The sequence below is a fragment of the Macrobrachium rosenbergii genome, chromosome 6 (genome assembly GCF_040412425.1).
Source record: "Macrobrachium rosenbergii isolate ZJJX-2024 chromosome 6, ASM4041242v1, whole genome shotgun sequence".
Lineage (NCBI taxonomy): Eukaryota > Metazoa > Arthropoda > Malacostraca > Decapoda > Palaemonidae > Macrobrachium > Macrobrachium rosenbergii.
The window spans coordinates 20,350,681-20,373,682 of record NC_089746.1 but is presented as its reverse complement, the minus strand read 5'-3'; the positions used below and the strand labels follow the sequence as shown (position 1 = coordinate 20,373,682).

General features: G+C 35.4%; 2 long non-coding RNA genes across 2 annotated transcripts; both read right to left on the bottom strand.

Annotated features, from left to right (window-relative positions):
* Positions 1-5,827: 5,827 nt before the first annotated feature.
* Positions 5,828-9,668, bottom strand: LOC136839726 (uncharacterized). The gene is made up of 3 exons (XR_010853440.1): positions 9,508-9,668; positions 7,085-7,279; positions 5,828-6,091 (listed from the first exon to the last, which is right to left on the bottom strand). It is a non-coding gene; the product is annotated as an uncharacterized lncRNA (long non-coding RNA).
* An 8,044-nt stretch (positions 9,669-17,712) lies between these two features.
* LOC136839278 (uncharacterized) lies at positions 17,713-22,310 on the bottom strand. Its single transcript, XR_010853284.1, has 4 exons — positions 21,117-22,310; positions 20,448-20,588; positions 18,627-18,767; positions 17,713-17,980 (listed from the first exon to the last, which is right to left on the bottom strand). It is a non-coding gene; the product is annotated as an uncharacterized lncRNA (long non-coding RNA).
* Between the last annotated feature and the right edge of the window lie 692 nt (positions 22,311-23,002).

Here is a 23,002-nt window from a genome sequence, read left to right as displayed (position 1 = left end):
ATGCTTGTGGTAATAGTGTAATAAAAGTGCAAATCATCAGTATCATTACATATTATGATGATATTATCAACTCCAGCCTTTATTAAATAGAGGAGCTGGTGGATTATTATGACATCAGCTTCTTCTTCAGTGCTGTGAAGGTCCTTATGTGGTTCCTCTTGACCATTTTGAATAAGAGTGGGGATTGGAGAAGGCCCAGTGACCATCAGCTTATTTTTGTGATTTTCTTTCTACAACTTTCTCTGCCAGTCTCTGAATAATGTACTGCTGACCTGAATTTTGTTTTTGGTGACGGAGAGAGTCACACTTTGACTAGGGAAATGGCTGGTTGTACTAAGTTTGTATTTTCTACTACTCAACTTGGCTCATGACTCTTTTGTACCCTCAGAATTCATTTTGGCAGTTGCAGCAGCAGCAGATGCTTTGAAGTGTATAACTTCATGTTATGGTGCACAGACCTTGAAATTAGCCTTTGGATCAATCATAGAAGGAGTGCGCAGCAATTCCCCAAGGGCCACCTGCAGTGGAGTATATGTATTTGTAACAATGGTGGTAATGATGTTTCGTATCATTATTGAAGGCAGTGCAACTTTATCTAATTTTTTAGATATATTTTGTAGTACACAAGGCAAGGTTTCACTGACTGGTGCAGAAGCTATATCATTATTGAGACGGCTTTTATAGCACTCTTTATCTGGTATAATCTCTTTGCATTCATTTACAAATGTGGGAGCAATAGTTTTTACAGCTGTTTGAACATCATCATTGTCTTCATCTTTTGATAGTTTTATGAGATAACTTGCAGATGATTTATGAATAATAATACTAGCGTAACTATAAGCGGACAGCACTACGTACTCATTTTCTAAAATATCCATAATGGAGTTCATAAACTGACGACGCTGAAGCTTTCTACCATGGGCAATATAAACTTGAAGATTAACTGAATTCCATATCTGGGAATAGTCTCTTTTCATCTCAGTTATATAACCATGTGGTGCAGCAGTATTATCCATGTCAGTCATATCTTTTACAGTATTTTGGCTTAACAAACTTTTGATAGCATTTTCGGTGGTATCGCCATCTGCAGCATGAAGATCTGCTATTGCTCAACTTAGTCTAAGTTCTACTTCATAGCCCCACTGATTATTACGCAATTGACAAACATCTGATATAGCTTCTTTAAAAGTTTTCTCTGTATCAAAACGGTTTGATGTGCGGCATAATGACGCCTTGTCCCACCTTTCAGGATGGCGTGGATCAGGTGTAATTGACCGTCATATCCACAAAATATACAGTGTTCTTTAGATATGAATTGCCTTGTTTCTTTTCTTTTCTTTCTCTTAGGGGAAGTTGGGGTAATGGGTGATTGCCTCTGATGTTTCTTAAAGTATCGGGCGATATGCAGAGAAATGTATAAGTTGAGATACAGTCATTATAAGATTCCACTGCTGTGTCTGGATCCAAGCTTTGATACAATTCATCACCTCTCTTTTTACTTGATTTTATAATTCATTTTGTTGATTTTCCTTAATATCAGTTGAAGTGCCTTTACAAAAGGGATGATCTTAAACAATCCATCATCCTGGAAAAGAATTGTATTTTTCTCTGAAATTTGTTGCTCATGAAGAATTGAATGGTGATAATTCACTAGCTGATGTACGAAATAAGTTACAAAGAGAAAGATGAACAATTGTATCCTATATTAGCGATATATTTAACAATATGGTAATATTTAAACTAAAGAACAAACAGCTGATAATTCATAAAAAGACTCATGAACCCACCTTTATCTCAAGTTCTTAAAAGTAATCCGTATACTACAAGTGTCTTCGTAAATTTCACCTTATCATAAAATCTGAAAAAGAAAAATTATAATCTGTAGTTCTGTGAATTACTGAATTCATAATAATAATTTTTAACGCATATCAAACGCATTCCGAATGTTTATGAGCTATTTGGTAAATACATTTCATAGAAAAAATTTACATGATATTAGAGCAAATCTAAAAATTGTGCCAAAAACGATTATTTTACTTTCGGTCGTTTAAAAAAATCCCCAATGGTGACAAGGTGTCACCCGGCATTTCCTGAGTCTCCATACACTTATAATATTGAAACAGTGAAAAAACACCAGATTCTCAACATTACCCTTTCAAGTGAAATTTTGCTATTTTCTCAGTAGACTAACACCTAATCTTGTATTTCGTTTGCTGAAAGATGAACTTTGAAACATTCTCATGTTGACTTAATTTGTAATGGACCATTTTGCAGCAATGTTCTCGCCTTAGTATCTCGAGATTGTTCTGTCTACTAGCTGCTTGGATTTTATGTTGCCTAAAAGTTCACTTTAGCCACTGCCGCGGTGCAACAGAGGTGTGATACTTTCTGTGAACTGTACATCTTTGGTGAACTTATTTTCAGTCGAACTATGAGCATCCTTGCTGCAGCAGAACTACCTTTGTGTGACCTGGGCAACGTAACAGTTTTGTTGTGATGTCTGTGAATTAGTGTCAATTACTGCAAGTTATGAATAAGTTTAGGCGGCAGCAAACAAGATCATTTATGAGATGCACTTGGATTAAGTATTTATACAGTACGCCGTTTTTATCCCCCAGCCAGAGGAGTTAGTTTCACAAGGATAAGGAAAAAATTCATGCATGCAGAAAGGAGATGTATTTGAGGCCAATTGTAAACATAACATTCCATGTGGAGGCAGTTACAAATCTTGAGTTGCATCTTGAGAATAGTTTCAAATCACTTGACATTTCAGCAGCAGTACCCGCCGCATGTCATATAATAAAAAGTTGAATAGTGAATGAATTAAAAGTACCGCCTCCAGGGGGGAAGGCTTCTGACAGCCATCTGTAGTGACGATCTAAGCACTGAGCTCTTGGAAGATTTTTGGTTGTGGCATCACTGGGGTTGTATGAAGAACCAAGATAGGATTAGTCATAAGTTTTAAGCAATACGTTTATGATTCACAGTAAGTAATTAGAAGTAATTAAATAAAATTTTTCGTATTCATGAAGAGGCAAAAATAATGTACCTGCATGCTCTTTTCGTTAAATGACCTAAGATTCTGAGAGAGCTATTGTCTTTTAATTGTGAAAGAACTACTTGAAGGTAACATTCCAGCTAGCCTACCACTGTATGTCATTTTCAAAATGTGAAAAATAAAAGGAAACAAAAAAATTATTATTATATTATCATTAGTAGTAGTAATATTACGAGTAGCAGTAGCAGCAGCAGCAAAACAGTAGTAGTAGTAGTAGTAGTAGTAGCAGTAGTAGTAGCAGCAGTAACAGAAGTTTTATTTTTTCATATTCAAAATAGTGAAGATTCCTACTTTAAGCATTACTATTTCTTTTTCATATTTTGATAATATCGCCAAAATGACAAAACTATCATATCGGAAAGGTATGGCATTTATGCTTTTAGCAGTGTGAGATGAACTGGCCATTTCAGTAATCGACTTATCCTAGGCACGGATCCAGTTCTGCATTTCAAACAATCCCGTGATTATAGCAATTATCAATTTATGTGTGGAAGAATATTTTGTCCGAAAATGCTGATTTTAGGCTTTGGATTTGGTTGTTTCATGGAATTGTTTGCACAGTTTTCTTAGTAATGATAGTTACGTCATCATCATCATCAGCAGCAGCAGCTACAGCCATACCGATAGAGGACTTCGCTGGGAAGCAAGATAAAGAATGGTAAAATCGGCCCTGAAATATCAATCAGATGGGAGAAGTTATGGAAACTTTTATTTAATCATGAATATTAACTTTAATATTAAATTGACTGACTGACTGATTTAGTCTAACGGACTGGCTTCCAAATCGTCGCCAGTGTTTTCAAAAGTTCTCGGCTGAAAACATAAAAAGCAGCACAGAAAAAAGACGTTTTTTGAACGCACTCATCTGCCAATGTTTATGCGTTGCCACCCTGTCGTGGACTTAGCTATTGCTCCTAAAATGGTGGCAACTCAAGTGGAACTTTAGTTTAGGAATCAGATGGTGCCAGCTTGGCTAAGAAAAGGGTAGGGGACAACAATTCAGAGCTAAAATTACTCATTTTTGTCCTGGAACAGCGGCTCGCCTGTTTGCAGGTTTCTTGGGCGTTCCATCTTGATTGATTTTTTTTCTAATGTCGCACTTCTGATGCGTCTAGCTTCCCGCTATTGTTTTGAGCTTATTTCAAAAAGTCTAATATGATAAACCTCTCAAAAGACCAAAACACAGACAGCATCAACTGATGAGGTGGAAAACCTCACGATATCCTCAGCTGGCTCTGAATCTCGAGCTGGGTTACTTATCTATACGGATATTGTATGGAATGGGCTGGATACGAATCAAAAATATCCTGGAAGCTTTCACTTTGGTATCAACATCAGTAACACCCGATTTACAGACAGCTTACTCATCCCCAGGAGGCACTCAAAATATTGTGGGCTGAGCCAGCAATGTTGTCTTTGGTTTCAGCTGTCAGTTGTGGAGCCAAACTTCTATCATCCACAACCTTCTTACAATGGCATCCGCTTTTCGTCAGTAGCTGACCTTTTTGGGCTTCCCGCTTTGCAGGTCACCATCTGAGCTGTTTCTGTATTTATTATTCCCGTGGCAGAATAGGATGGTTAGCAAAATACCTCGTAGTATTACAGTGGCAGGTGTTCCTAAGACTGATAAGTTGAATTTTGACCAAGTTACCTACCTCATATCCATGGACCTTCTTCCGAGCAGAACGGCATTGAGAGAACAGATTCCAAATGCACGTTTCATACCAACATAAAGCTTTGGCAACTGCGATGAAGAAAAGAACTGATAACACGTAAATAATCCGCTTAATTTCTTATGAGCAGATTTGGTCATTTGACCTCTGTCATCCCTCCAGGATGTATGTGAATTTTGTGAAGTATTCTGAACACCTAAAATGTTGATTAAAGTAAAAGACAGAAATAAGACGAGGAAATATGGAGGGTTGAGTATCAGCAAAAAACGTGAGCAGCGAACGATCTGACTTTAGAAATTATGTTAATGATAGTTTCTATAGTTCACAGATCCCTGAGAAGAATGATAAATTGTCTGAACTTTCCTTTACAATCACAATTCATGATTGGCGCCTTCTGTCCCTTTCGTGATCATCATCTTTAGAAATTCGAGTTGAATTCAGCAAAAATCACTGCTAAGCAATTTTTTTTAAATAAGTGCGTGAAAAACTTGTGAGTGCCAATTTGCTTTTTGACAAAAGAATTTCTTCAGTAGTACACCTTGATCAAATTTACTCTCAAGCATTGTGTAATGTAGTAATGAAGGTATATTTCAGTTAAGTATATCTTAGTTTAACACAGTTTATAGTCACACTTAATCCAGAATTTCATATGCTTAAAGATGAACTTTGAAACATTCTCATGTTTACTTAATTTGTAATGGACCATTTTGCAGTAATGTTCTCTGCTTAATATCTCTAGATTGTTCTGTCTACTAGCTGCTTTAATTTTATGATACCTAAAAGTTCAATTTAGTCACTGCCGCACTGCAACAAAGGTGTGATACTTTCTGTGAACTGTACATCTTTGATGAACTTATTTTCCATCGAACTGTGAGCACCCTTGCTGCAGCAGTATTACCTTTGTGTGACTTGGACAACGTAACAGTTTTGTGATGATGTATGTGAATTAGTATAAAATACTGCAAGTTATGAATAAGTTTAGGCGACAACAAACAAGATGAATCATGAGATCCACCTGGATCAAGTATTTATATAGTATGCTGTTTTAATCCCTTCGCCAGAGGAGTTAATTCATAAGGATAAGAAAAAAAAGTCATGCATGCAGAAGATGTATTTGAGGCCAATTGTAAACATAACATTCCATTTGTAGGTAGTTACAAACTTGAGTCGTATCTTGGAAATAATTTCAAATCACTTGACATTTCAGCAACAGTAAGTGCCGCATGTCAAATAATAAGAAGTTGACCAGTGAATAGATTGAAGTATCATCTCCAGGGGGGGGAAGGGTCTGACAACCATCGAGCAGTGACGATCTAAGCACTGAGCTCTTGCAAGCGTTTTGATTGTGGCACCACTGTGGCTGTATGAAGAACCAAGATAGGATTAGTCATAAGTTTTAAGCAAACTCATCTGTGGTTCTCAGTAATTAGAAGTAATAAATACTCCTTCGTATTCACGAAGAGACAAAAATAATGTACCTGCATGCTCTTTTTGTTAAATGACCTAAGATTTTGAGAGAGGTATATTCTTTTAATTGTTAAAGTACTACTTGAAGGTAACATTCCAGTTATCACAATATATAATTTACAGAAAAATAAATAAATAAATAAAATAAAATAAAAGAAACCGAAAAAATTAAGAACTGCACCTGTAGTTAACATTTCTGTCTGTTATAGAAGCATATCTCTCTCTCTCTCTCTCTCTCTCTCTCTCTCTCTCTCTCTCTCTCTCTCTCTCTCTCTCTCTCTATATATATATATATATATATATATATATATATATATATATATATATATATATATATGTTACAGGGAATATGTGAAACCAGGGATTACACGTAATCACTAGGGAATATGTGTAATGACCAATTCCCTTGGGAACATTATTTTGATCCCCGAGGGCTAGTACTAAACACGGCAAAACAGTGATTTATCTACCCAGTTTTGCCGTGTTTTAGCTCTAAGCCTGGGAGGTCAAATGTGTTTTGCCGTGTATAGTACTAGCCCCTGGGGATCAAATCCACTTAGGGACATTTGATCCCCAGGGGCTAGTACTATACACGGCAAAACACATTTGACCTCCCAGGGGCTTGTACTAAACACGGCAAAACTGGGTAGATAAATCACTGTTTTGCCGTGTTTAGTACTAGCCCTCGGGGATCAAACGTTCCCAAGGGAATTGGTCATTACACATATTCCCTAGTGATTACGTGTAATCCCTGATTATATATATATATATATATATATATATATATATATATATATATATATATATATATATATATATATATATATATATATCTGCCAATACACAGAGTTTCATATCATATCTTGAAGTGAATCGTTCTTCTTACGTGGGAGTACTGTAGGTACGGTAGGTACTGTAGGTACGGTAGGCACTGTAGTTACTGGAACGCAGCAGAAACATTTATTGGATCCACAGCCTCCTGCAACCACTTTACCATTGCAGACGTGTTGCTTCAAAGCATTTGCCTTCTTCCTGAAGCAGTAACCTCCCTGATTTTTGCAGGCAGCAGCACGGACGCATACTGAGTGAAGACAACGAATTATGTGTAAGTCAAAGTATGTGTAAATCTGGACAGATTTCAAGTCGTGGTAATTTCTTTTGCGCTTGTGGTTTTCATCTTTGCAATTAATGATTTTGGAATTAGCATTGTCGTTCTACTTGTACTTTTATGGAAGCTCAGATATTTAATTTTTCGTAGTCAAAGCACGACTTTCTTTGTAATCCTTTTGAATAATATACTTTATATATATATATATATATATATATATATATATATATATATATATATATATATATATATATATATATATATATATATATATATATATATATATTATATATACTTATACAATTATCTGTGCATTAATGGAATTATTGACAGGACCTCAATGAAACTAGATGGTGTCTATCTGAGATATTTATTTAATAAATGTTATCAATATTTATTTAATAAATGTTACAAGCACTAACAGTCCTCATTGTCAAGTATCCATCGAATCACCGGACACGTGGTCAGCTGTATTTATATGTGTGTGGGGTAGTTGATTAAAGTCTTTATTCTTGAGATTATCCTCCGTCTACTGAGTAGCCCCACCTTCGTGACCTTGATCTTTCTCTGCCCGCACTTCTTCCCAATTTTGAAGTTTCCATGTGGTTTCTTGTGTGTTTGCGTTTCTTTTCTATTGGAGACAGCCTATCAAGAAAAATCGTATGCTTTACAATAGAACAGAAACGCAAAAACACAAGAAACCACATGGAAATTTCATACCTGGAAAGAACTGCGGGCAGAAAAAGGCCAAGGTCACGACGGCAGGGCCACACGGTAGACGGAGGGTAATCGCAGGAATAAGGGCTTTAATCCACTCCCCCACACACATATAAATACAGCTGGACCACGTGTCCGGTCATTCGACGGATACTTGACAATGAGGACTGTTAGTCCTGGAGAGCTTGTAACTTTTATTGAATAAATATCTCCGCTAAATACCATCCAGTTTCAGTGAGGTGCTATCAGTAATATATACTCGTATATACACAAACTTTAAGCTACAAACGTCGTTTATCCAATTCCCGCTATTTCGGGAGTAGGCTATCCCGAAGGGAAATTTTTAAACGAAAAATGGGTTGGCACTGAAGTGTCTTGAACACTCGGCATGGTACCTTTCAATGACTCCAGTCGACGGTAACCACTGAGCCATCAAGAGAGGTATAGGTTAGTGCCGAATCTGCCATACTTGTTTACCCATCGAGAGCGGGAGAAATTGTACTTAGCGTCGGCATTAACCCACCTCCACCATGATAGCAGACTGGTATGTTTGGAACAAGTAACTCTTTTTATGAAATTTTTATCACACTGTGATTAATATACAATCGTTAAACTGCAAATGTCGTTTACTATCCAATTCACGCTACTTCGTGAATATCCCTAAAGGGGAATTATCACAGAAGGGGAATTTTAAAGTGATAAATGGATTGGTACTGACATGTCTCGAACACTCGACACAGTACCTTCTACTGGCTCCAGCCGACGGCAACCAGTGAGCCATCAAGAGAGGTATAAATTAATGCCGACGCTAAGTACAATTTCCCCTGCTCTCGATGGGTAAACAAGTACAGCAAATTCGGCATTAACTTGTACCTCTCTTGATGGCTCAGTGGTTACCGTCGACCGAATCGTTGGAGGGTACTGTGTCGAGTGTTCGGGACACTTCAGTACCAATCCGTTTATCACTTTAAAATTCCCCTTCTGGGATATTCCTTTAGGGATATTCACGAAGTAGCGTGAATTGGATATTAAATGACATTTGTAGCTTAATGATTGTATATAAATCACGGTGTTATAAAAATGTCATTTATATATATATATATATATATATATATATATATATATATATATATATATATATATATATATATATATATTCATTTATTTATATATATAATGTATATTATTCAGAAGGATTACAAAGAAAGTCGTGCTGTGATTCCCAAAAATGAAATATCTGAACTTTCATATTACGTACAAATAGGACGACAATGACAGTTCCAAAATCTGGAAACGTAGAGTAAAAATTGGGTATGCAAGGGCATATGTAAACATCATTAGTTGTTCTAGTAAAACCAAAGTTTGTGACATCAGGGTATAAAAAGGTCAGGAAACTCTCTCGTAATATGAAACCGAAGTTCAGCCAGCCAGACCTGTCAAAGACGGCAGTGAAAAGAAAAAATGAATTCCGATGAGAGACCTACCCTTGTTCCTGCAGCAGGCGCAGTCGGTACCGACGCAGAACTTGGAGTCTACCTCTTTGTCGCAGGTGGCCCAGTCTTTCGATTTCAGGCAGAATCCACTGTTTGATGTACAACGCGGTTTCGGGGCGCACACAGTCGTAGCTGGGAAAAAATACAGTGTCAGTTCTAAGTGTCAATCTTGTGGTATACTTAGAACGACCCTCTGTTAACATAAGACAAAGAAAAGAATATTCTGACCAATCGCCTGAATGGAAACCCAGTATCACGATTTTCTCTCATTCCTTGTTTTCCAAAAGCACATGCACGTAGGCATGCATCCGTGTATCTATCCATCGTGACTTCACAGACACTTTATATATATATATATATATATATATATATATATATATATATATATATATATATATATATATATATATATATATATAAATTATATATATTACCCTATGTTTTTATATAAGGTTTATTAGACTTTGTATTTTCCTTTCTTTGTCTTTGTCCCCTTTTTCTTATTGGTGCATATCAGAATGCACTGAGACTGTCGCCAAACAGCTATGTAAAAAGTCGTATACGTTTCCCCTAATCCTATAATACAAAGTGCGCACCTCGGGCGTCAAGCTGCTGCAAGGCGTTAGTTCTCTCCTGTAGGTCATAGACTGGGTTTCTTTGGCTAGGTGTTTGAGCAAATGCAGAGGAAGGGGTTTGTTAAAAGACTGTATGCTAAGATGTTGAATAGCTGAAGAATTATGATATGACATCGTCAAATAAACTTCATAATGGTAATTACGTTAAAACAATTTGTCAGTAAAGATATGTCATCCAAGAATGTGATGGGTTCTTCTGTAGGTGAAGGGGCAATCTCATCACTCGGCAAACTGGACTTTCATACTTACAAAGTGACGGAAGCGCCAGCTCAGACTCCATTGATTACACTCACCTGCTTCTACCTGCAGAGAGGCGAAGAGAAGAGATTAGTTAGCAAGACCCATTTTCTCCTCTTTCGATTTATCGTAAATTACTTATATGTTAATTTTATTAAGAAGGTCTTCAACAATAAATTATGATATTCACTGTATAAACTGCTAAAACTGCAAAAGTACCATATGAAGTCGCGTTTTCTGAAGGTCTAAGTGTTGACGCAGGACAAGTTCTTCAATTCATAGGATTTTATTTTTCTCTCTGCTTCAAGGAAGTATCAACTGAACTTCGGGAAAACAGAACAGAAGAACCGAAAAGAGAAGCTAAAAATATTTCCAAGTATCGCTGAATTTTCTTTTTTACCGACTGTCTTTAGGCAATTACTTCGAATGACGTGAAGTGGAGAGGAAAATGGATTAACAATATTGTTGCCAGTTAAACTGAGGTCGTTCATTAAATGCCAGTGTTGTAAAAACATATAACTGCAAGAAATAAACATTCATATAAATACCCTTGACTGGTAAGCCACAAAGAGCAGGAAGAAGAGAGAGGACCCAAGGATTGTGTTCATTTTGGTGGCTTCGATGGCTGATGCTATAATCTTCCGCGGAATCTGTAGACTTCTCTAATGAAGAAGAAATCTAATCCGGCACCTTTGCTGTGTGAAAGACACCAGAAACAGAAGACAAACATATCCTCGAACGTGGTTTTTATAGTACTTTCAGTTTGTCCTTAGCATCTTGTGCGCATGCGTAGATACATGACCGCTGTAATTGGTAGATTTCGACGGCAGGCGTAGTCACATGTGCTTAGATTTTAAATGTGAAGTAGTGTACTGTAGTGGTACAGTACATTCAAGTGTGATCGTCGCAGTGTGCAATTATTGATTAAAATTGCTGTTTTGGAAAGTATCCAGATTTTGTCCGTACGAGAGAAGTTGCTGCGAGACGTCACATTTCCTTGAGCATGTATACTTTTATATATATATATATATATATATATATATATATATATATATATATATATATATATATATATATATATATATATACACACATATACATATACATATACATATACATAAGCAAAATAAGAAGAGAACGGGAGACAGACAGGCAGAGGGTAATGTATCGTATGACTTACAAAATAGAGCAGTAATCAATCCTACCCTTTCAGGCAGTTTCTTAATTAGTACACTCAATTAGTTCTGCAATATGTGGCGTTTTCTGACTCGTATTTTAGTGAATGAGAATTGAAGTTTTAGATTCATGTACACTTGTTTTTACATCTTTTTAAAATTCACGTTCCGGTTCGTCTGACAAATGCGTATATTCTCTTCCTTCAAATGGAAATTATGGTTATTGAACTTAGTGTCCTCTAAATACTACTATTTTTTAGCCTAGGAGGAAATGCTTCAGGTAAGTAGCTCCAGTAGGGAAAGCAACAGGGTATGAAAATATGCGAATATAAAACTTATTATAGGCACTGTCATCATTATTATTATTATTATTATTATTATTATTATTATTATTATTATTAGTAGTAGTAGTAGTAGTAGTAGTAGTAGTAGTAACAGCAGCAGTAGCAGCAACAATAGTAGTAGTAGTAGTAGTAGTAGTAGTAGCAGCAGTAGCAGTAACAGCAGTTTTGTTTTCATATTCCAAATAGTGAAGATGCCTACTTTAAGCATTACTATTTCTTTTTTATATTTGATATTATCGCCGAAATGATAAAACTATCATGTCGGAAAAGGTATGGCATTTATGATTTTGGGGGTGTAAGATGAATTGGCCATTTTAGTATTCGATTTATCCTTGGCACGGATCCAGTTCTACATTTCAAACAATCCCCTGATTATAGCAATTATCAATATATATGTTTTAGTTTAAATTATGGAGGAATATTTTTTTTTCCGGAAATGCTGATTTTAGGCTTTGGTTTTGATTGCTTCATGGAATTGTGTGCACTGTTTCCTTAGTAATGAAAGTTACATCATCATTATCAGCAGCAGCTACAGCCATATGAATAGAGGACTTCGCTGGAAAGCAAAATAAAGAAGGGCAAAATCGTCCAAGAAATATCAATCTCATGTGGGAGAAGTTATGGAAGCTTTTATTTAATTATGAATATTAACTTTAATATTAAATTGACTGACTGACTGATTTGGTCTAACGGGCTAACTTTCAAATCGTCACGAGTGTTTTTCAAAAGTTCTCGGCTGAACGCATAAAAAGTATTACAGAAAAAAGGCATTTCTTAAACACACTCATCTGCCAATGTTTATGTGTTGCCACCACGTTGTGGACTTAGCTCTTGCTCCCGAAATGGTGGCAACTCAAGTGAAAGTTGAGTTTAGGAATGAGACGGTACAAGCTTGGCTAAGAAAGGGGTAGGAGACAACAATTCAAAGCTAAAATTACTTATTTTTGCCCCTGGGACAGGTTCTTTGTCCTGGCGCAACGGCTCGCCTGTTTGCAGGTTTCTTGGGGGCTTTATCTTGATTGATTTTTTTTTCAAATGCCGCACTTGCGATGAGTTTAGCTCCCCGCTATTGTTTTGACCTTATTTCAAATAGTCTAATATGATAAACCGCTCAAAAGACCAAAACACAGACAGCATCAACCGAAGAATATTTAGGAAGGTGGAAAACCTTACGATATCCTCAGCTAGCTCTGAATCTCTAGCTGGGTTACTTATCTCATACGGATATTGTATGGAATGGGCTGGATACGAATCAAAAATATCCTGGAAGCTTTCACTTTGGTATCAACATCAATAACACCCGCTTTACAGACAGCTTACTCATCCCCAGGAAGCCAATCAAAATATTGTGTACTGAGCCAGCAATGTTGTCTTTGGTTTCAGCTGTCAGTTGGGTAGCCAAACTTCTGTCATCCACAACCATGTGATGAATGGCATCCACTTTTCGTCAGCAGTTGACCTTTTTGGGCTTTCCGATTTGTAGGTCACCGTTATTCCCGTGGCAGGATAGGAATTTTGACCAAGTTACCTAGGTTTGCGGTGAAAAAGAAAAGGGGGTAGGCAGCTTCATATCCATGGACCTTCTTCCGAGCAGAACGCCATTGAGAGAATAGATTCGAAATGGACGGTTCATACCAACATAAAGCTTTGGCAATTGCGATGAAGAAAGGAACTGATAACATGTAAATAATCTTCTTAATTTCTTGTGAGGAGATTTAGTCATTTGATATCTGTCATCCCTCCAGGATGTTTGTGAATTATGTGAAGTATTCTGAACACCCAAAATGTTGATAAAAGTAAACAAACAGAAATAAGACGAGGAAATATGGAGGTTGAGTATCAGCAAAAACGTGAACAGTGAACGATCAGACTTGAGGAATTGTGTTAATGATAATTTCTATAGTTCATTTATTCCGAAGAAGAATTATAAATTGTCTGAACTTTTCTTGATAATCACAATTCATGATTGGGACCTTTCTCTTTCATGAGCACCATCTTCAGAAGTTCGAGTTGAATCAGGAAACTCACTACTAAACAGTTTTTGTTTAAATTAGTGCGTGAAAAACGTGTGAGTGCTTATTTGCTTTTTGACAAAAAGAATTTCTTCAGTAGTGCGCCTTGATCAAATTTACTGTCAAGCATTGTGCAATGTAGTAATGAAGGCAAATTTCAGTTATTTCCACAGTTTATTGTCACATAGTCTACTGAAAATTCCACATGAAGTGGTAATGTTGAGATTCCAAATTTTTTGACATTTTCTTGTGCTACAGGTATAACAGTCTCCTTTTCGAACGGATAACTGGAACCAGAAAAGTAAAATATTCAAAAAAGCCTCCATAGTCAATCTCCCTAAAGATGGATTGGTTATCATCAATTACATTTCCATCAAACTGGAAAGCCTGTAGGTAACACCATTTAACATGGTATCTATAAAATGTTTTTAAGAATAGCTGCTGTTGGAGGCAGTGTCTTTAACTTCAGCTCCTATCAACTTAGTATTGGTTCAGAACATTTTTTGAACTGCCATACTGACAAAACAACGTCAGACATAGTGTCAGAGGGTTTTGACACTGTATTCCGAATAGCGTGAACATAAATGCAGTAGTTTGTTGTGGACATCTGACAAAGTTGCATTGATATCAACCAAGCCCAGTAATCTGGTATCTTTGCCTTCAGACATTTCCAACAGTTTGCCTTTCCTATTCGATGTCCAGTTGTGATGTTGTGTCGAACCAGATAAAGGATGTGCTGCTAAAATGTTTGAAACTATGAGGTGGTGTTTTTCAACAGGAGCTTTGACGTTTATTTGACTATGTCCCCCAGAAGTAGCTTGCATCATTACTATACAATTTAGGTTATGCTTGTGGTAATAGTGTAATAAAAGTGCAAATCATCAGTATCATTACATATTATGATGATATTATCAACTCCAGCCTTTGTTAAATAGAGGAGCTGGTGGATTATTATGACTTCAGCTTCTTCTTCAGTGCTGTGAAGGTCCTTATGTTGTTCCTCTTGACCATTTTGAATAAGAGTAAAATGTTTGGAAATATGCCCAGTGACTTTCAGCTTATTTTTGGGATTTCTTTGTACAACTTTCTCTGCCAGTCTCTGAATAATGTACTGCTGACCTGAATTTTGTTTTTGGTGACGGAGAAGTTAAGTTAAGTGTATCTTAGTTTAACCAGACCACTGAGCTGATTAACAGCTCTCTTATGGCTGGCCCGAAGGATTAGATTTATTTACGTGGCTAAGAACTAATTGGTTACCTAGCAACGTGCACCTCAGCTTATTGTGGTTCCGAACCATTTTGAATAAGAAATGGAATTTCTATCACCAGAAATAAATTCCTCTTATTCTTCATTTTTGGTCGATTTTCGAACTCGCGGCCAACAGAGTGGTAGCTGAGAACGGAACCCGCTCGCCCAACGAAGAACTTTGGTGACGGAGAGAGTCACACTTTGGCTAGGGAGAGGGCTGGTCGTACTAAGTTTGTATTTTCTACTACTTGACTTGGCTCATGACTCTCTTGTACCCTCAGAATTCTTTTTGGCAGTTGCAACAGCAGCAGATGCTTTGAAGTGTATAACTTCATGTTATGGTGCACAGACCTTGAAATTAGCCTTTGGATCAATCATAGAAGGAGTGCGCAGCAATTCCCCAAGGGCCACCTTAAGTGGAGTATATATGTTTGTGACAATGGTGGTGATGATGTTTCCTATCATTATTGAAGGCAGTGCTTCTTTATCTAATTTTTTAGATATATTTTGTAGTGCGCAAGGCAAGGTTTCACGGACTGGTGCAGAAGCTATATCATTATTGAGACGGCTTTTATAGCACTCTTTATCTGGTATATTCTCTTTGCATTCATTTACAAATGTGGGAGCAATAGTTTTTACAGCTGTTTGAACATCATCATTGTCTTCATCTTTTGATAGTTTTATGAGATAACTTGCAGATGATTTATGAATAATAATACTAGCGTAACTATAAGCGGACAGCACTACGTACTCATTTTCTAAAATATCCATAATGGAGTTCTTAAACTGACGGCGCTGAAGCTTTCTACCATGGGCAATATAAACTTGACGATTAACTGAATTCCATATCTGGGAATAGTCTCTTTTCATCTCAGTTATACAACCATGTAGTGCAGCAGTATTATCCATGTCAGTCATATCTTTTACAGTGTTTTGGTTTAACAAACTTTTGATAGCATTTTCGGTGGCATCGCCATCTGCAGCATGAAGATCTGCTGTTGCTCAACTTAGTCTAAGTTCTACTTGATAGCCCCACTGATTATTACGCAATTTACAAACATCTGATATAGCTTCTTTAAAAGTTTTCTCTGTATCAAAACGGTCTGATGTGCGGCATAATGACGCCTTGTCCCACCTTTCAGGATGGCGTGGATCAGGTGTAATTGACCGTCATATCCACAAAATATGCAATGTCCTTTAGATATGAATTGCCTTGTTTCTTTTCTTTTCTTTCTCTTAGGGGAAGTTGGGGTAATGGGTGATTGCCTCTGATGTTTCTTAAAATATCGGGCGATATGCAGAGAAATGTATAAGTTGAGATACAGTCATTATAAGATTCCGCTGTTGTATCTGGATCCAAGCTTTGATACAATAAATTCATCACCTCTCTTTTTACTTGCTTTTATAATTCATTTTGTTGATGTTTCCTTAATATCAGTTGAAGTGCCTTTACAAAAGGGATGATCCATCATCCTGGAAAAGAATTGTATTTTTCTCTGAAATTTGTTGCTCATGAAGAATTGAATGGTGATAATTCACTAGCTGATATACGAAATAAGTTACAAAGAGAAAGATGAACAAATGTATCCTATATTAGCGATATATTTAACAATATGGTAATATTTAAACTAAAGAACAAACAGCTGATAATTCATAAAAAGACTCATGAACCCACCTTTATCTCAAGTTCTTAAAAGTAATCCGTATACTACAAGTGTCTTCGTAAATTTCACCTTATCATAAAATCTGAAAAAGAAAAATTATAATCTGTAGTTCTGTGAATTACTGAATTCATAATAATAATTTTTAACGCATATCAAACGCATTCCGAATGTTTATGAGCTATTTAGTAAATACATTTCATAGAAAAAATTTACATGATATTAGAGCAAATCTAAAAATTGTGCCAAAAACGATTATTTTACTTTCGGTCGTTTAAAAAAATCCCCAATGGTGACAAGGTGTCACCCGGCATTTCCTGAGTCTCCATACACTTATAATATTGAAACAGTGAAAAAACACCAGATTCTCAACATTACCCTTTCAAGTGAAATTTTGCCATTTTCTCAGTAGACTAACACCTAATCTTGTATTTCGTTTGCTGAAAGATGAACTTTGAAACATTCTCATGTTGACTTAATTTGTAATGGACCATTTTGCAGCAATGTTCTCGTCTTAGTATCTCGAGATTGTTCTGTCTACTAGCTGCTTGGATTTTATGTTGCCTAAAAGTTCACTTTAGCCACTGCCGCGGTGCAACAGAGGTGTGATACTTTCTGTGAACTGTACATCTTTGGTGAACTTATTTTCAGTCGAACTATGAGCATCCTTGCTGCAGCAGAACTACCTTTGTGTGACCTGGGCAACGTAACAGTTTTGTTGTGATGTCTGTGAATTAGTGTCAATTACTGCAAGTTATGAATAAGTTTAGGCGGCAGCAAACAAGATCATTTATGAGATGCACTTGGATTAAGTATTTATACAGTGCGCCGTTTTTATCCCCCAGCCAGAGGAGTTAGTTTCACAAGGATAAGAAAAAAATGCATGCATGCAGAAAGGAGATGTATTTGAGGCCAATTGTAAACATAACATTCCATGTGGAGGCAGTTACAAATCTTGAGTTGCATCTGGAAAATGGTTTCAAATCACTTGACATTTCAGCAACAGTAACTGCCGCATGTCATATAATAAAAAGTTGAATAGTGAATGAATTAAAAGTACCGCCTCCAGGGGGGAAGGCTTCTGACAGCCATCTGTAGTGACGATCTAAGCACTGAGCTCTTGGAAGATTTTTGGTTGTGGCACCACTGTTGCTGTATGAAGAACCAAGATAGGATTAGTCATAAGTTTTAAGCAGTACGTTTATGATTCACAGTAAGCAATTAGAAGTAATTAAATAACATTTTTCGTATTCATGAAGAGGCAAAAATAATGTACCTGCATGCTCTTTTCGTTAAATGACCTAAGATTCTGAGAGAGCTATTGTCTTTTAATTGTGAAAGAACTACTTGAAGGTAACATTCCAGCTAGCCTACCACTGTATGTCATTTTCAAAGAGTGAAAAATAAAAGGAAACAAAAAAATTAAGAAATGCGCCAGCAGTTAACATATCTGATTTAAAAGCATAACCATTCTCTCTCTCTCTCTCTCTCTCTCTCTGTATATATCAATATGTATACAGATATATCTATCTCTCTCTATATATATCTCTGTATATATCATATATATATATATATATATATATATATATATATATATATATATATATATATATATATATATATATATATATATATATACACACACACACACACACACACACACACACACATACATATATATATATATATATATATATATATATATATATATATATATATATATATATATATATATATATATATTTCTGCCAACATTCAAACCGGGTATCATTTCCTTGAAGTGAATCGTTCTTCTTACCTGGAACGCAGCAGGAACATTGAGCGGACCCACAGCCTCCTGCAACCACGTTACCATTGCAGACGTGTTGCTTCCAAGCATATGCCTTCCTCCTGAAGCAGTAACCTCCCTGATTTTTGCACGTAGCATCACGGACGCATACTGAGTGAAGATGACGAATTATGCGTAAGTCAAAGTATTTCTAAGTTTGGACAGATTTCAAGTCATGATAATTTCTTTGGCATTAGTGACTTTCATCTTTGCAAGAAATAGTTTTGGAATTAGTCATTATCGTTCTACTTTTACGTGATATGAAAGGTCAGATATTTCATTGTTGGGAATCACCGCCCAACTTTTCTTGTGTAATCCTTTTGGATGAGCTATATATATAAATGTATATTAGATATATGTATATATTATATATATATATATATATGTATGTATATATATATATATATATATTTATATATATATATATATATAAATATATGATTATATATCTATGTATATATATAAATGTTTATGTATATATATATATGAATATGATATATATATGTACATAATGTGTGTATTTGTATATATATATATATATGTGTGTATATATATATATATATATATATATATATATATATATATATATATATATATATATATATATATATATATATATTTATATATATATAACATATATATAAATTGATTATATATATATATATAACATATGTATAAATATTATATAGTATATGTATATATATATGTGTATATGTGTGTGTGTGTGTATATAAATGTTTATGTACCTATATAAATAAATATATAATATATATATATATATATATATATATATATATATATATATATATATATATATATATATATATTATATATATAATATATATATTTATATTTAATATATAATATATATATTTGTATATATATATATATATATATATATATATATATATATATATATATATATATATATATATATATATATATTATATATTGAGAACTGTTACATGGAGAAAGCCAACCTTCGAGTGTAGCTTGAGGGGTTTAGCCAACTAATTAATATGTTCAGTAGGTCACTATCGTCTCTCATTGAAACGCTGCCGTAGGTTACCCAAATGGAAAGTAGAACATTTTACTCTTGTTATCTCTTTATCCCGTAGGTGTAAACTTGTTTACCTTTGCTTCGATATTCACAAAAGATATTGCTCTAACTCTCAAAAATCTTACTACTGCTGGTTTTTACTTCTCTACTTATGCATTTGTATGAGATAGTCTACTACTTACCTTTTATTGAGTTGAAATTATAATGGCACATAGCGGGATGTTTCGAACACCCGTAATTAATCTCAAGATTTTTATATTTCATGGTTTTGTATTTGTATCTACTTTTCCATCTGTATCATTGAAATTCCACTCTTTATCTATTCTCGCAAGCATGCATTTAACAATTATCTGACCCACCATATGGCCTGCTTATCTCGTCAGTCACCGTAGACCTTTAGCACACACCTGGGCTGCAGGTCAGTTTTTTTTTATTTATATCTGTGACAGTTTTCCTTGATTTCCTATTAACTTCTCCTCTTTTAACGATGTTATAGTGAAATGAAAAAACTGGAAACAATGAATTGAATTAGCAGGGGCATACGTAAGCATCATTAGTTACTGATCTCAGCTGGACCAAAGTTTATGTTACAGCGAAATAAAGGCGTCACGAAATTCTCTTACAACATGACACCGAAGTTCAGCCGGCGAGGTCTGTCAGGGTTTTCGGTACAAAAAAAAAAAAAAAAAAAAACACACACACACAAAAGAAGAATCGACCAGGAGACTTACTCTTGTTCCTGCAGCAGGCACAGTCGGTACCGACGCAGAACTTGGAGTCTACCTCTTTGTCGCAGGTGGCCCAATCTTTCGATTTCAGGCAGGTTCCACTATGTGATGTACAACTCGGTTTGGGGACACACACAGTCGTATCTGGAAGAAAAAAAAAAATGCCACTTTTAAGCGGCAATCTGCTACGTACTTAGATCGGCCCTCTGTTAACCGAAGAAAAAAAAAATTTTTTTGACCAGTCTTCTGCGTGGAACCCCAGTATCATGATTTTTTCTCATTCCTTGTTGCTTTCCAAATGCACATGCACGTAGGCATGTATCCATCCGTGTATCTATCCCTTGTGACTTAACAGACACACTATATACTATATATATATATATATATATATATATATATATATATATATATATATATATATATATATATATATATATATATATATATTATATATATATATATACAAATATATATACATATATATTTATATATACATACACAAATTACATATATGTATGTATCTGTATTTATATATTACACTTGTGTTTATTTAAGCTTTGCAAGACTTTCTTTTCCTCTCTCTTTGTCCACCTTTTTCTTATTAGCGCATATCAGAATGTACTGAGACTGTCGCCAAACAGCTGTGTAAAAGGTTGTATACGTTTCCCTTACCTGCAATACAAAGAGCGCACCTCCGGCCATAACAGCCACCTTTGAACACCAAGCCGTTGCAAGACGAAAGGTCTCTCCTGTAGCAGTAACCGAGCAGTTGAGCATAGCCCGGTTTCCTTTGGCAAGCTGTTTGAGCAAATGCAGAGGGAGGAAGAGCTTTGTTAAAACACTGTTGCTAAAACGTTGAATTAGCTGAAGAATTATGGTGTGACATCGTATGATAAACATTCATTTCTTCATGCCTTTTAACTTGTAACTAGTGTCAGACATTTTAGAAATCACAAGGAAGACACCACGAACCTATGAGCCTGAAACTTTGAGTAACCTTACTAGAATTGACTCGTCTCATAATCATTTTCTTTCCGTTACTTCATTATAGTAATTACGTTGAAACAATTTGTCAGTAAAGATATATCATCCAAGAATGTGATGGGTTCTTCTGTAGGTGAAGGGGCAATCTCATCACTCGGTAAACTGGACTTTCATACTTACAAAGTGACGGAAGCACCAGCTCAGACTCCGTTGATTACACTCACCTGCTTCTACCTGCAGAGAGGCGAAGAAAAGAGATCAGTTAGCAAGACCCATTTTCTCCTCTTTCTGTTTATCGTAAATTAGTGATATGGTAATTGAAATCAGCAGGTCTTCAACAGTAAATTGTAAATTCCCTGAATTAACTTTTAAAACAGCAGTTGTATTTTATGCTTCCCTGTTTTCTGGTCTAGTGCTCACTCAGCACAACCTTCAGTACATAGAATGTGATCGTTATCTTTACTGGAAGGAAACATCAACTGACCTTCGGGAAAACGGAATTGGAAACACGATAAGAGAAACTGAGGACATTTTCAATAATTGCTGAATTTTCGTTATACCCGCTGTGTTTAGGCAATTACTACGAATAACGAAAAACGCGGAGGAAAGAATATTAGGAATGTTGTTTCCAATTAAAATGAGATCGTTCAGGAATTACCAGTGTTTTAAGTATGTATAACTGCAGACATTTTACATTCATATAAATACCCTTGTCTGGTAAGCCACAAAGAGCAGGAAGAAGAGAGAGGACCCAAGGATTGTGTTCATTTTGGTGGCTTCGATGGCTGATGCTATAATCTTCTGCGGAATCTGTAGACTTCTCTAAAGAAGAAGAAATCTAATCCGGCACCTTTGCTCTGTGAGAGATACCAGATACAGGAGACAAGCATATCCGTGAACTAGGTTTTTATAACTTTTTTCATTTAGGCCTTACGGTCTTCTGCGCATGCGTAGATACACGGCCCGCTGTAATTGGTAGATTCTGATGGTAATCATACTCATATGTTCTCAGGTTTTAAACGTCACGTAGAATAGAGTCACATTTAAGTGTGATCTTCGAAATTTGCATTGATTAATCAAAATTGTTGTTTTGGAATGTGTCCAGATTTTGTCCGTGAGTTTCGATACATATAGAGTAGAGTCACATTTATATGTGATCTTATATATATTGCATTGATTAATCAAAATTGTTGTTTTGGAATGTGTCCAGATTTTGTTTATAGTATATATATATATATATAATATATACATATATATATATATATATATATATGTCTAATTACACACACTTCATAGTGCATTATTTATAAATATGTCATCAAACAATTCAATGTATATTTGCTAATAATGTTGATAAAGACCTTACTCTCTCACCCTATATGAATATTTATATCAAAGGATAACCAGGGTCAGTTAATATTCACCACAACGGATAATATGAATATAAAATTCATATATTTTTATATGATTTTCTTTTATCATTATCTAATTCTATAAAGTAATTTATTCTGCTATTTGTACATTTAATATTATCATCCTGGTAAAGTATTAAATCACAAATATCCCATTGATAT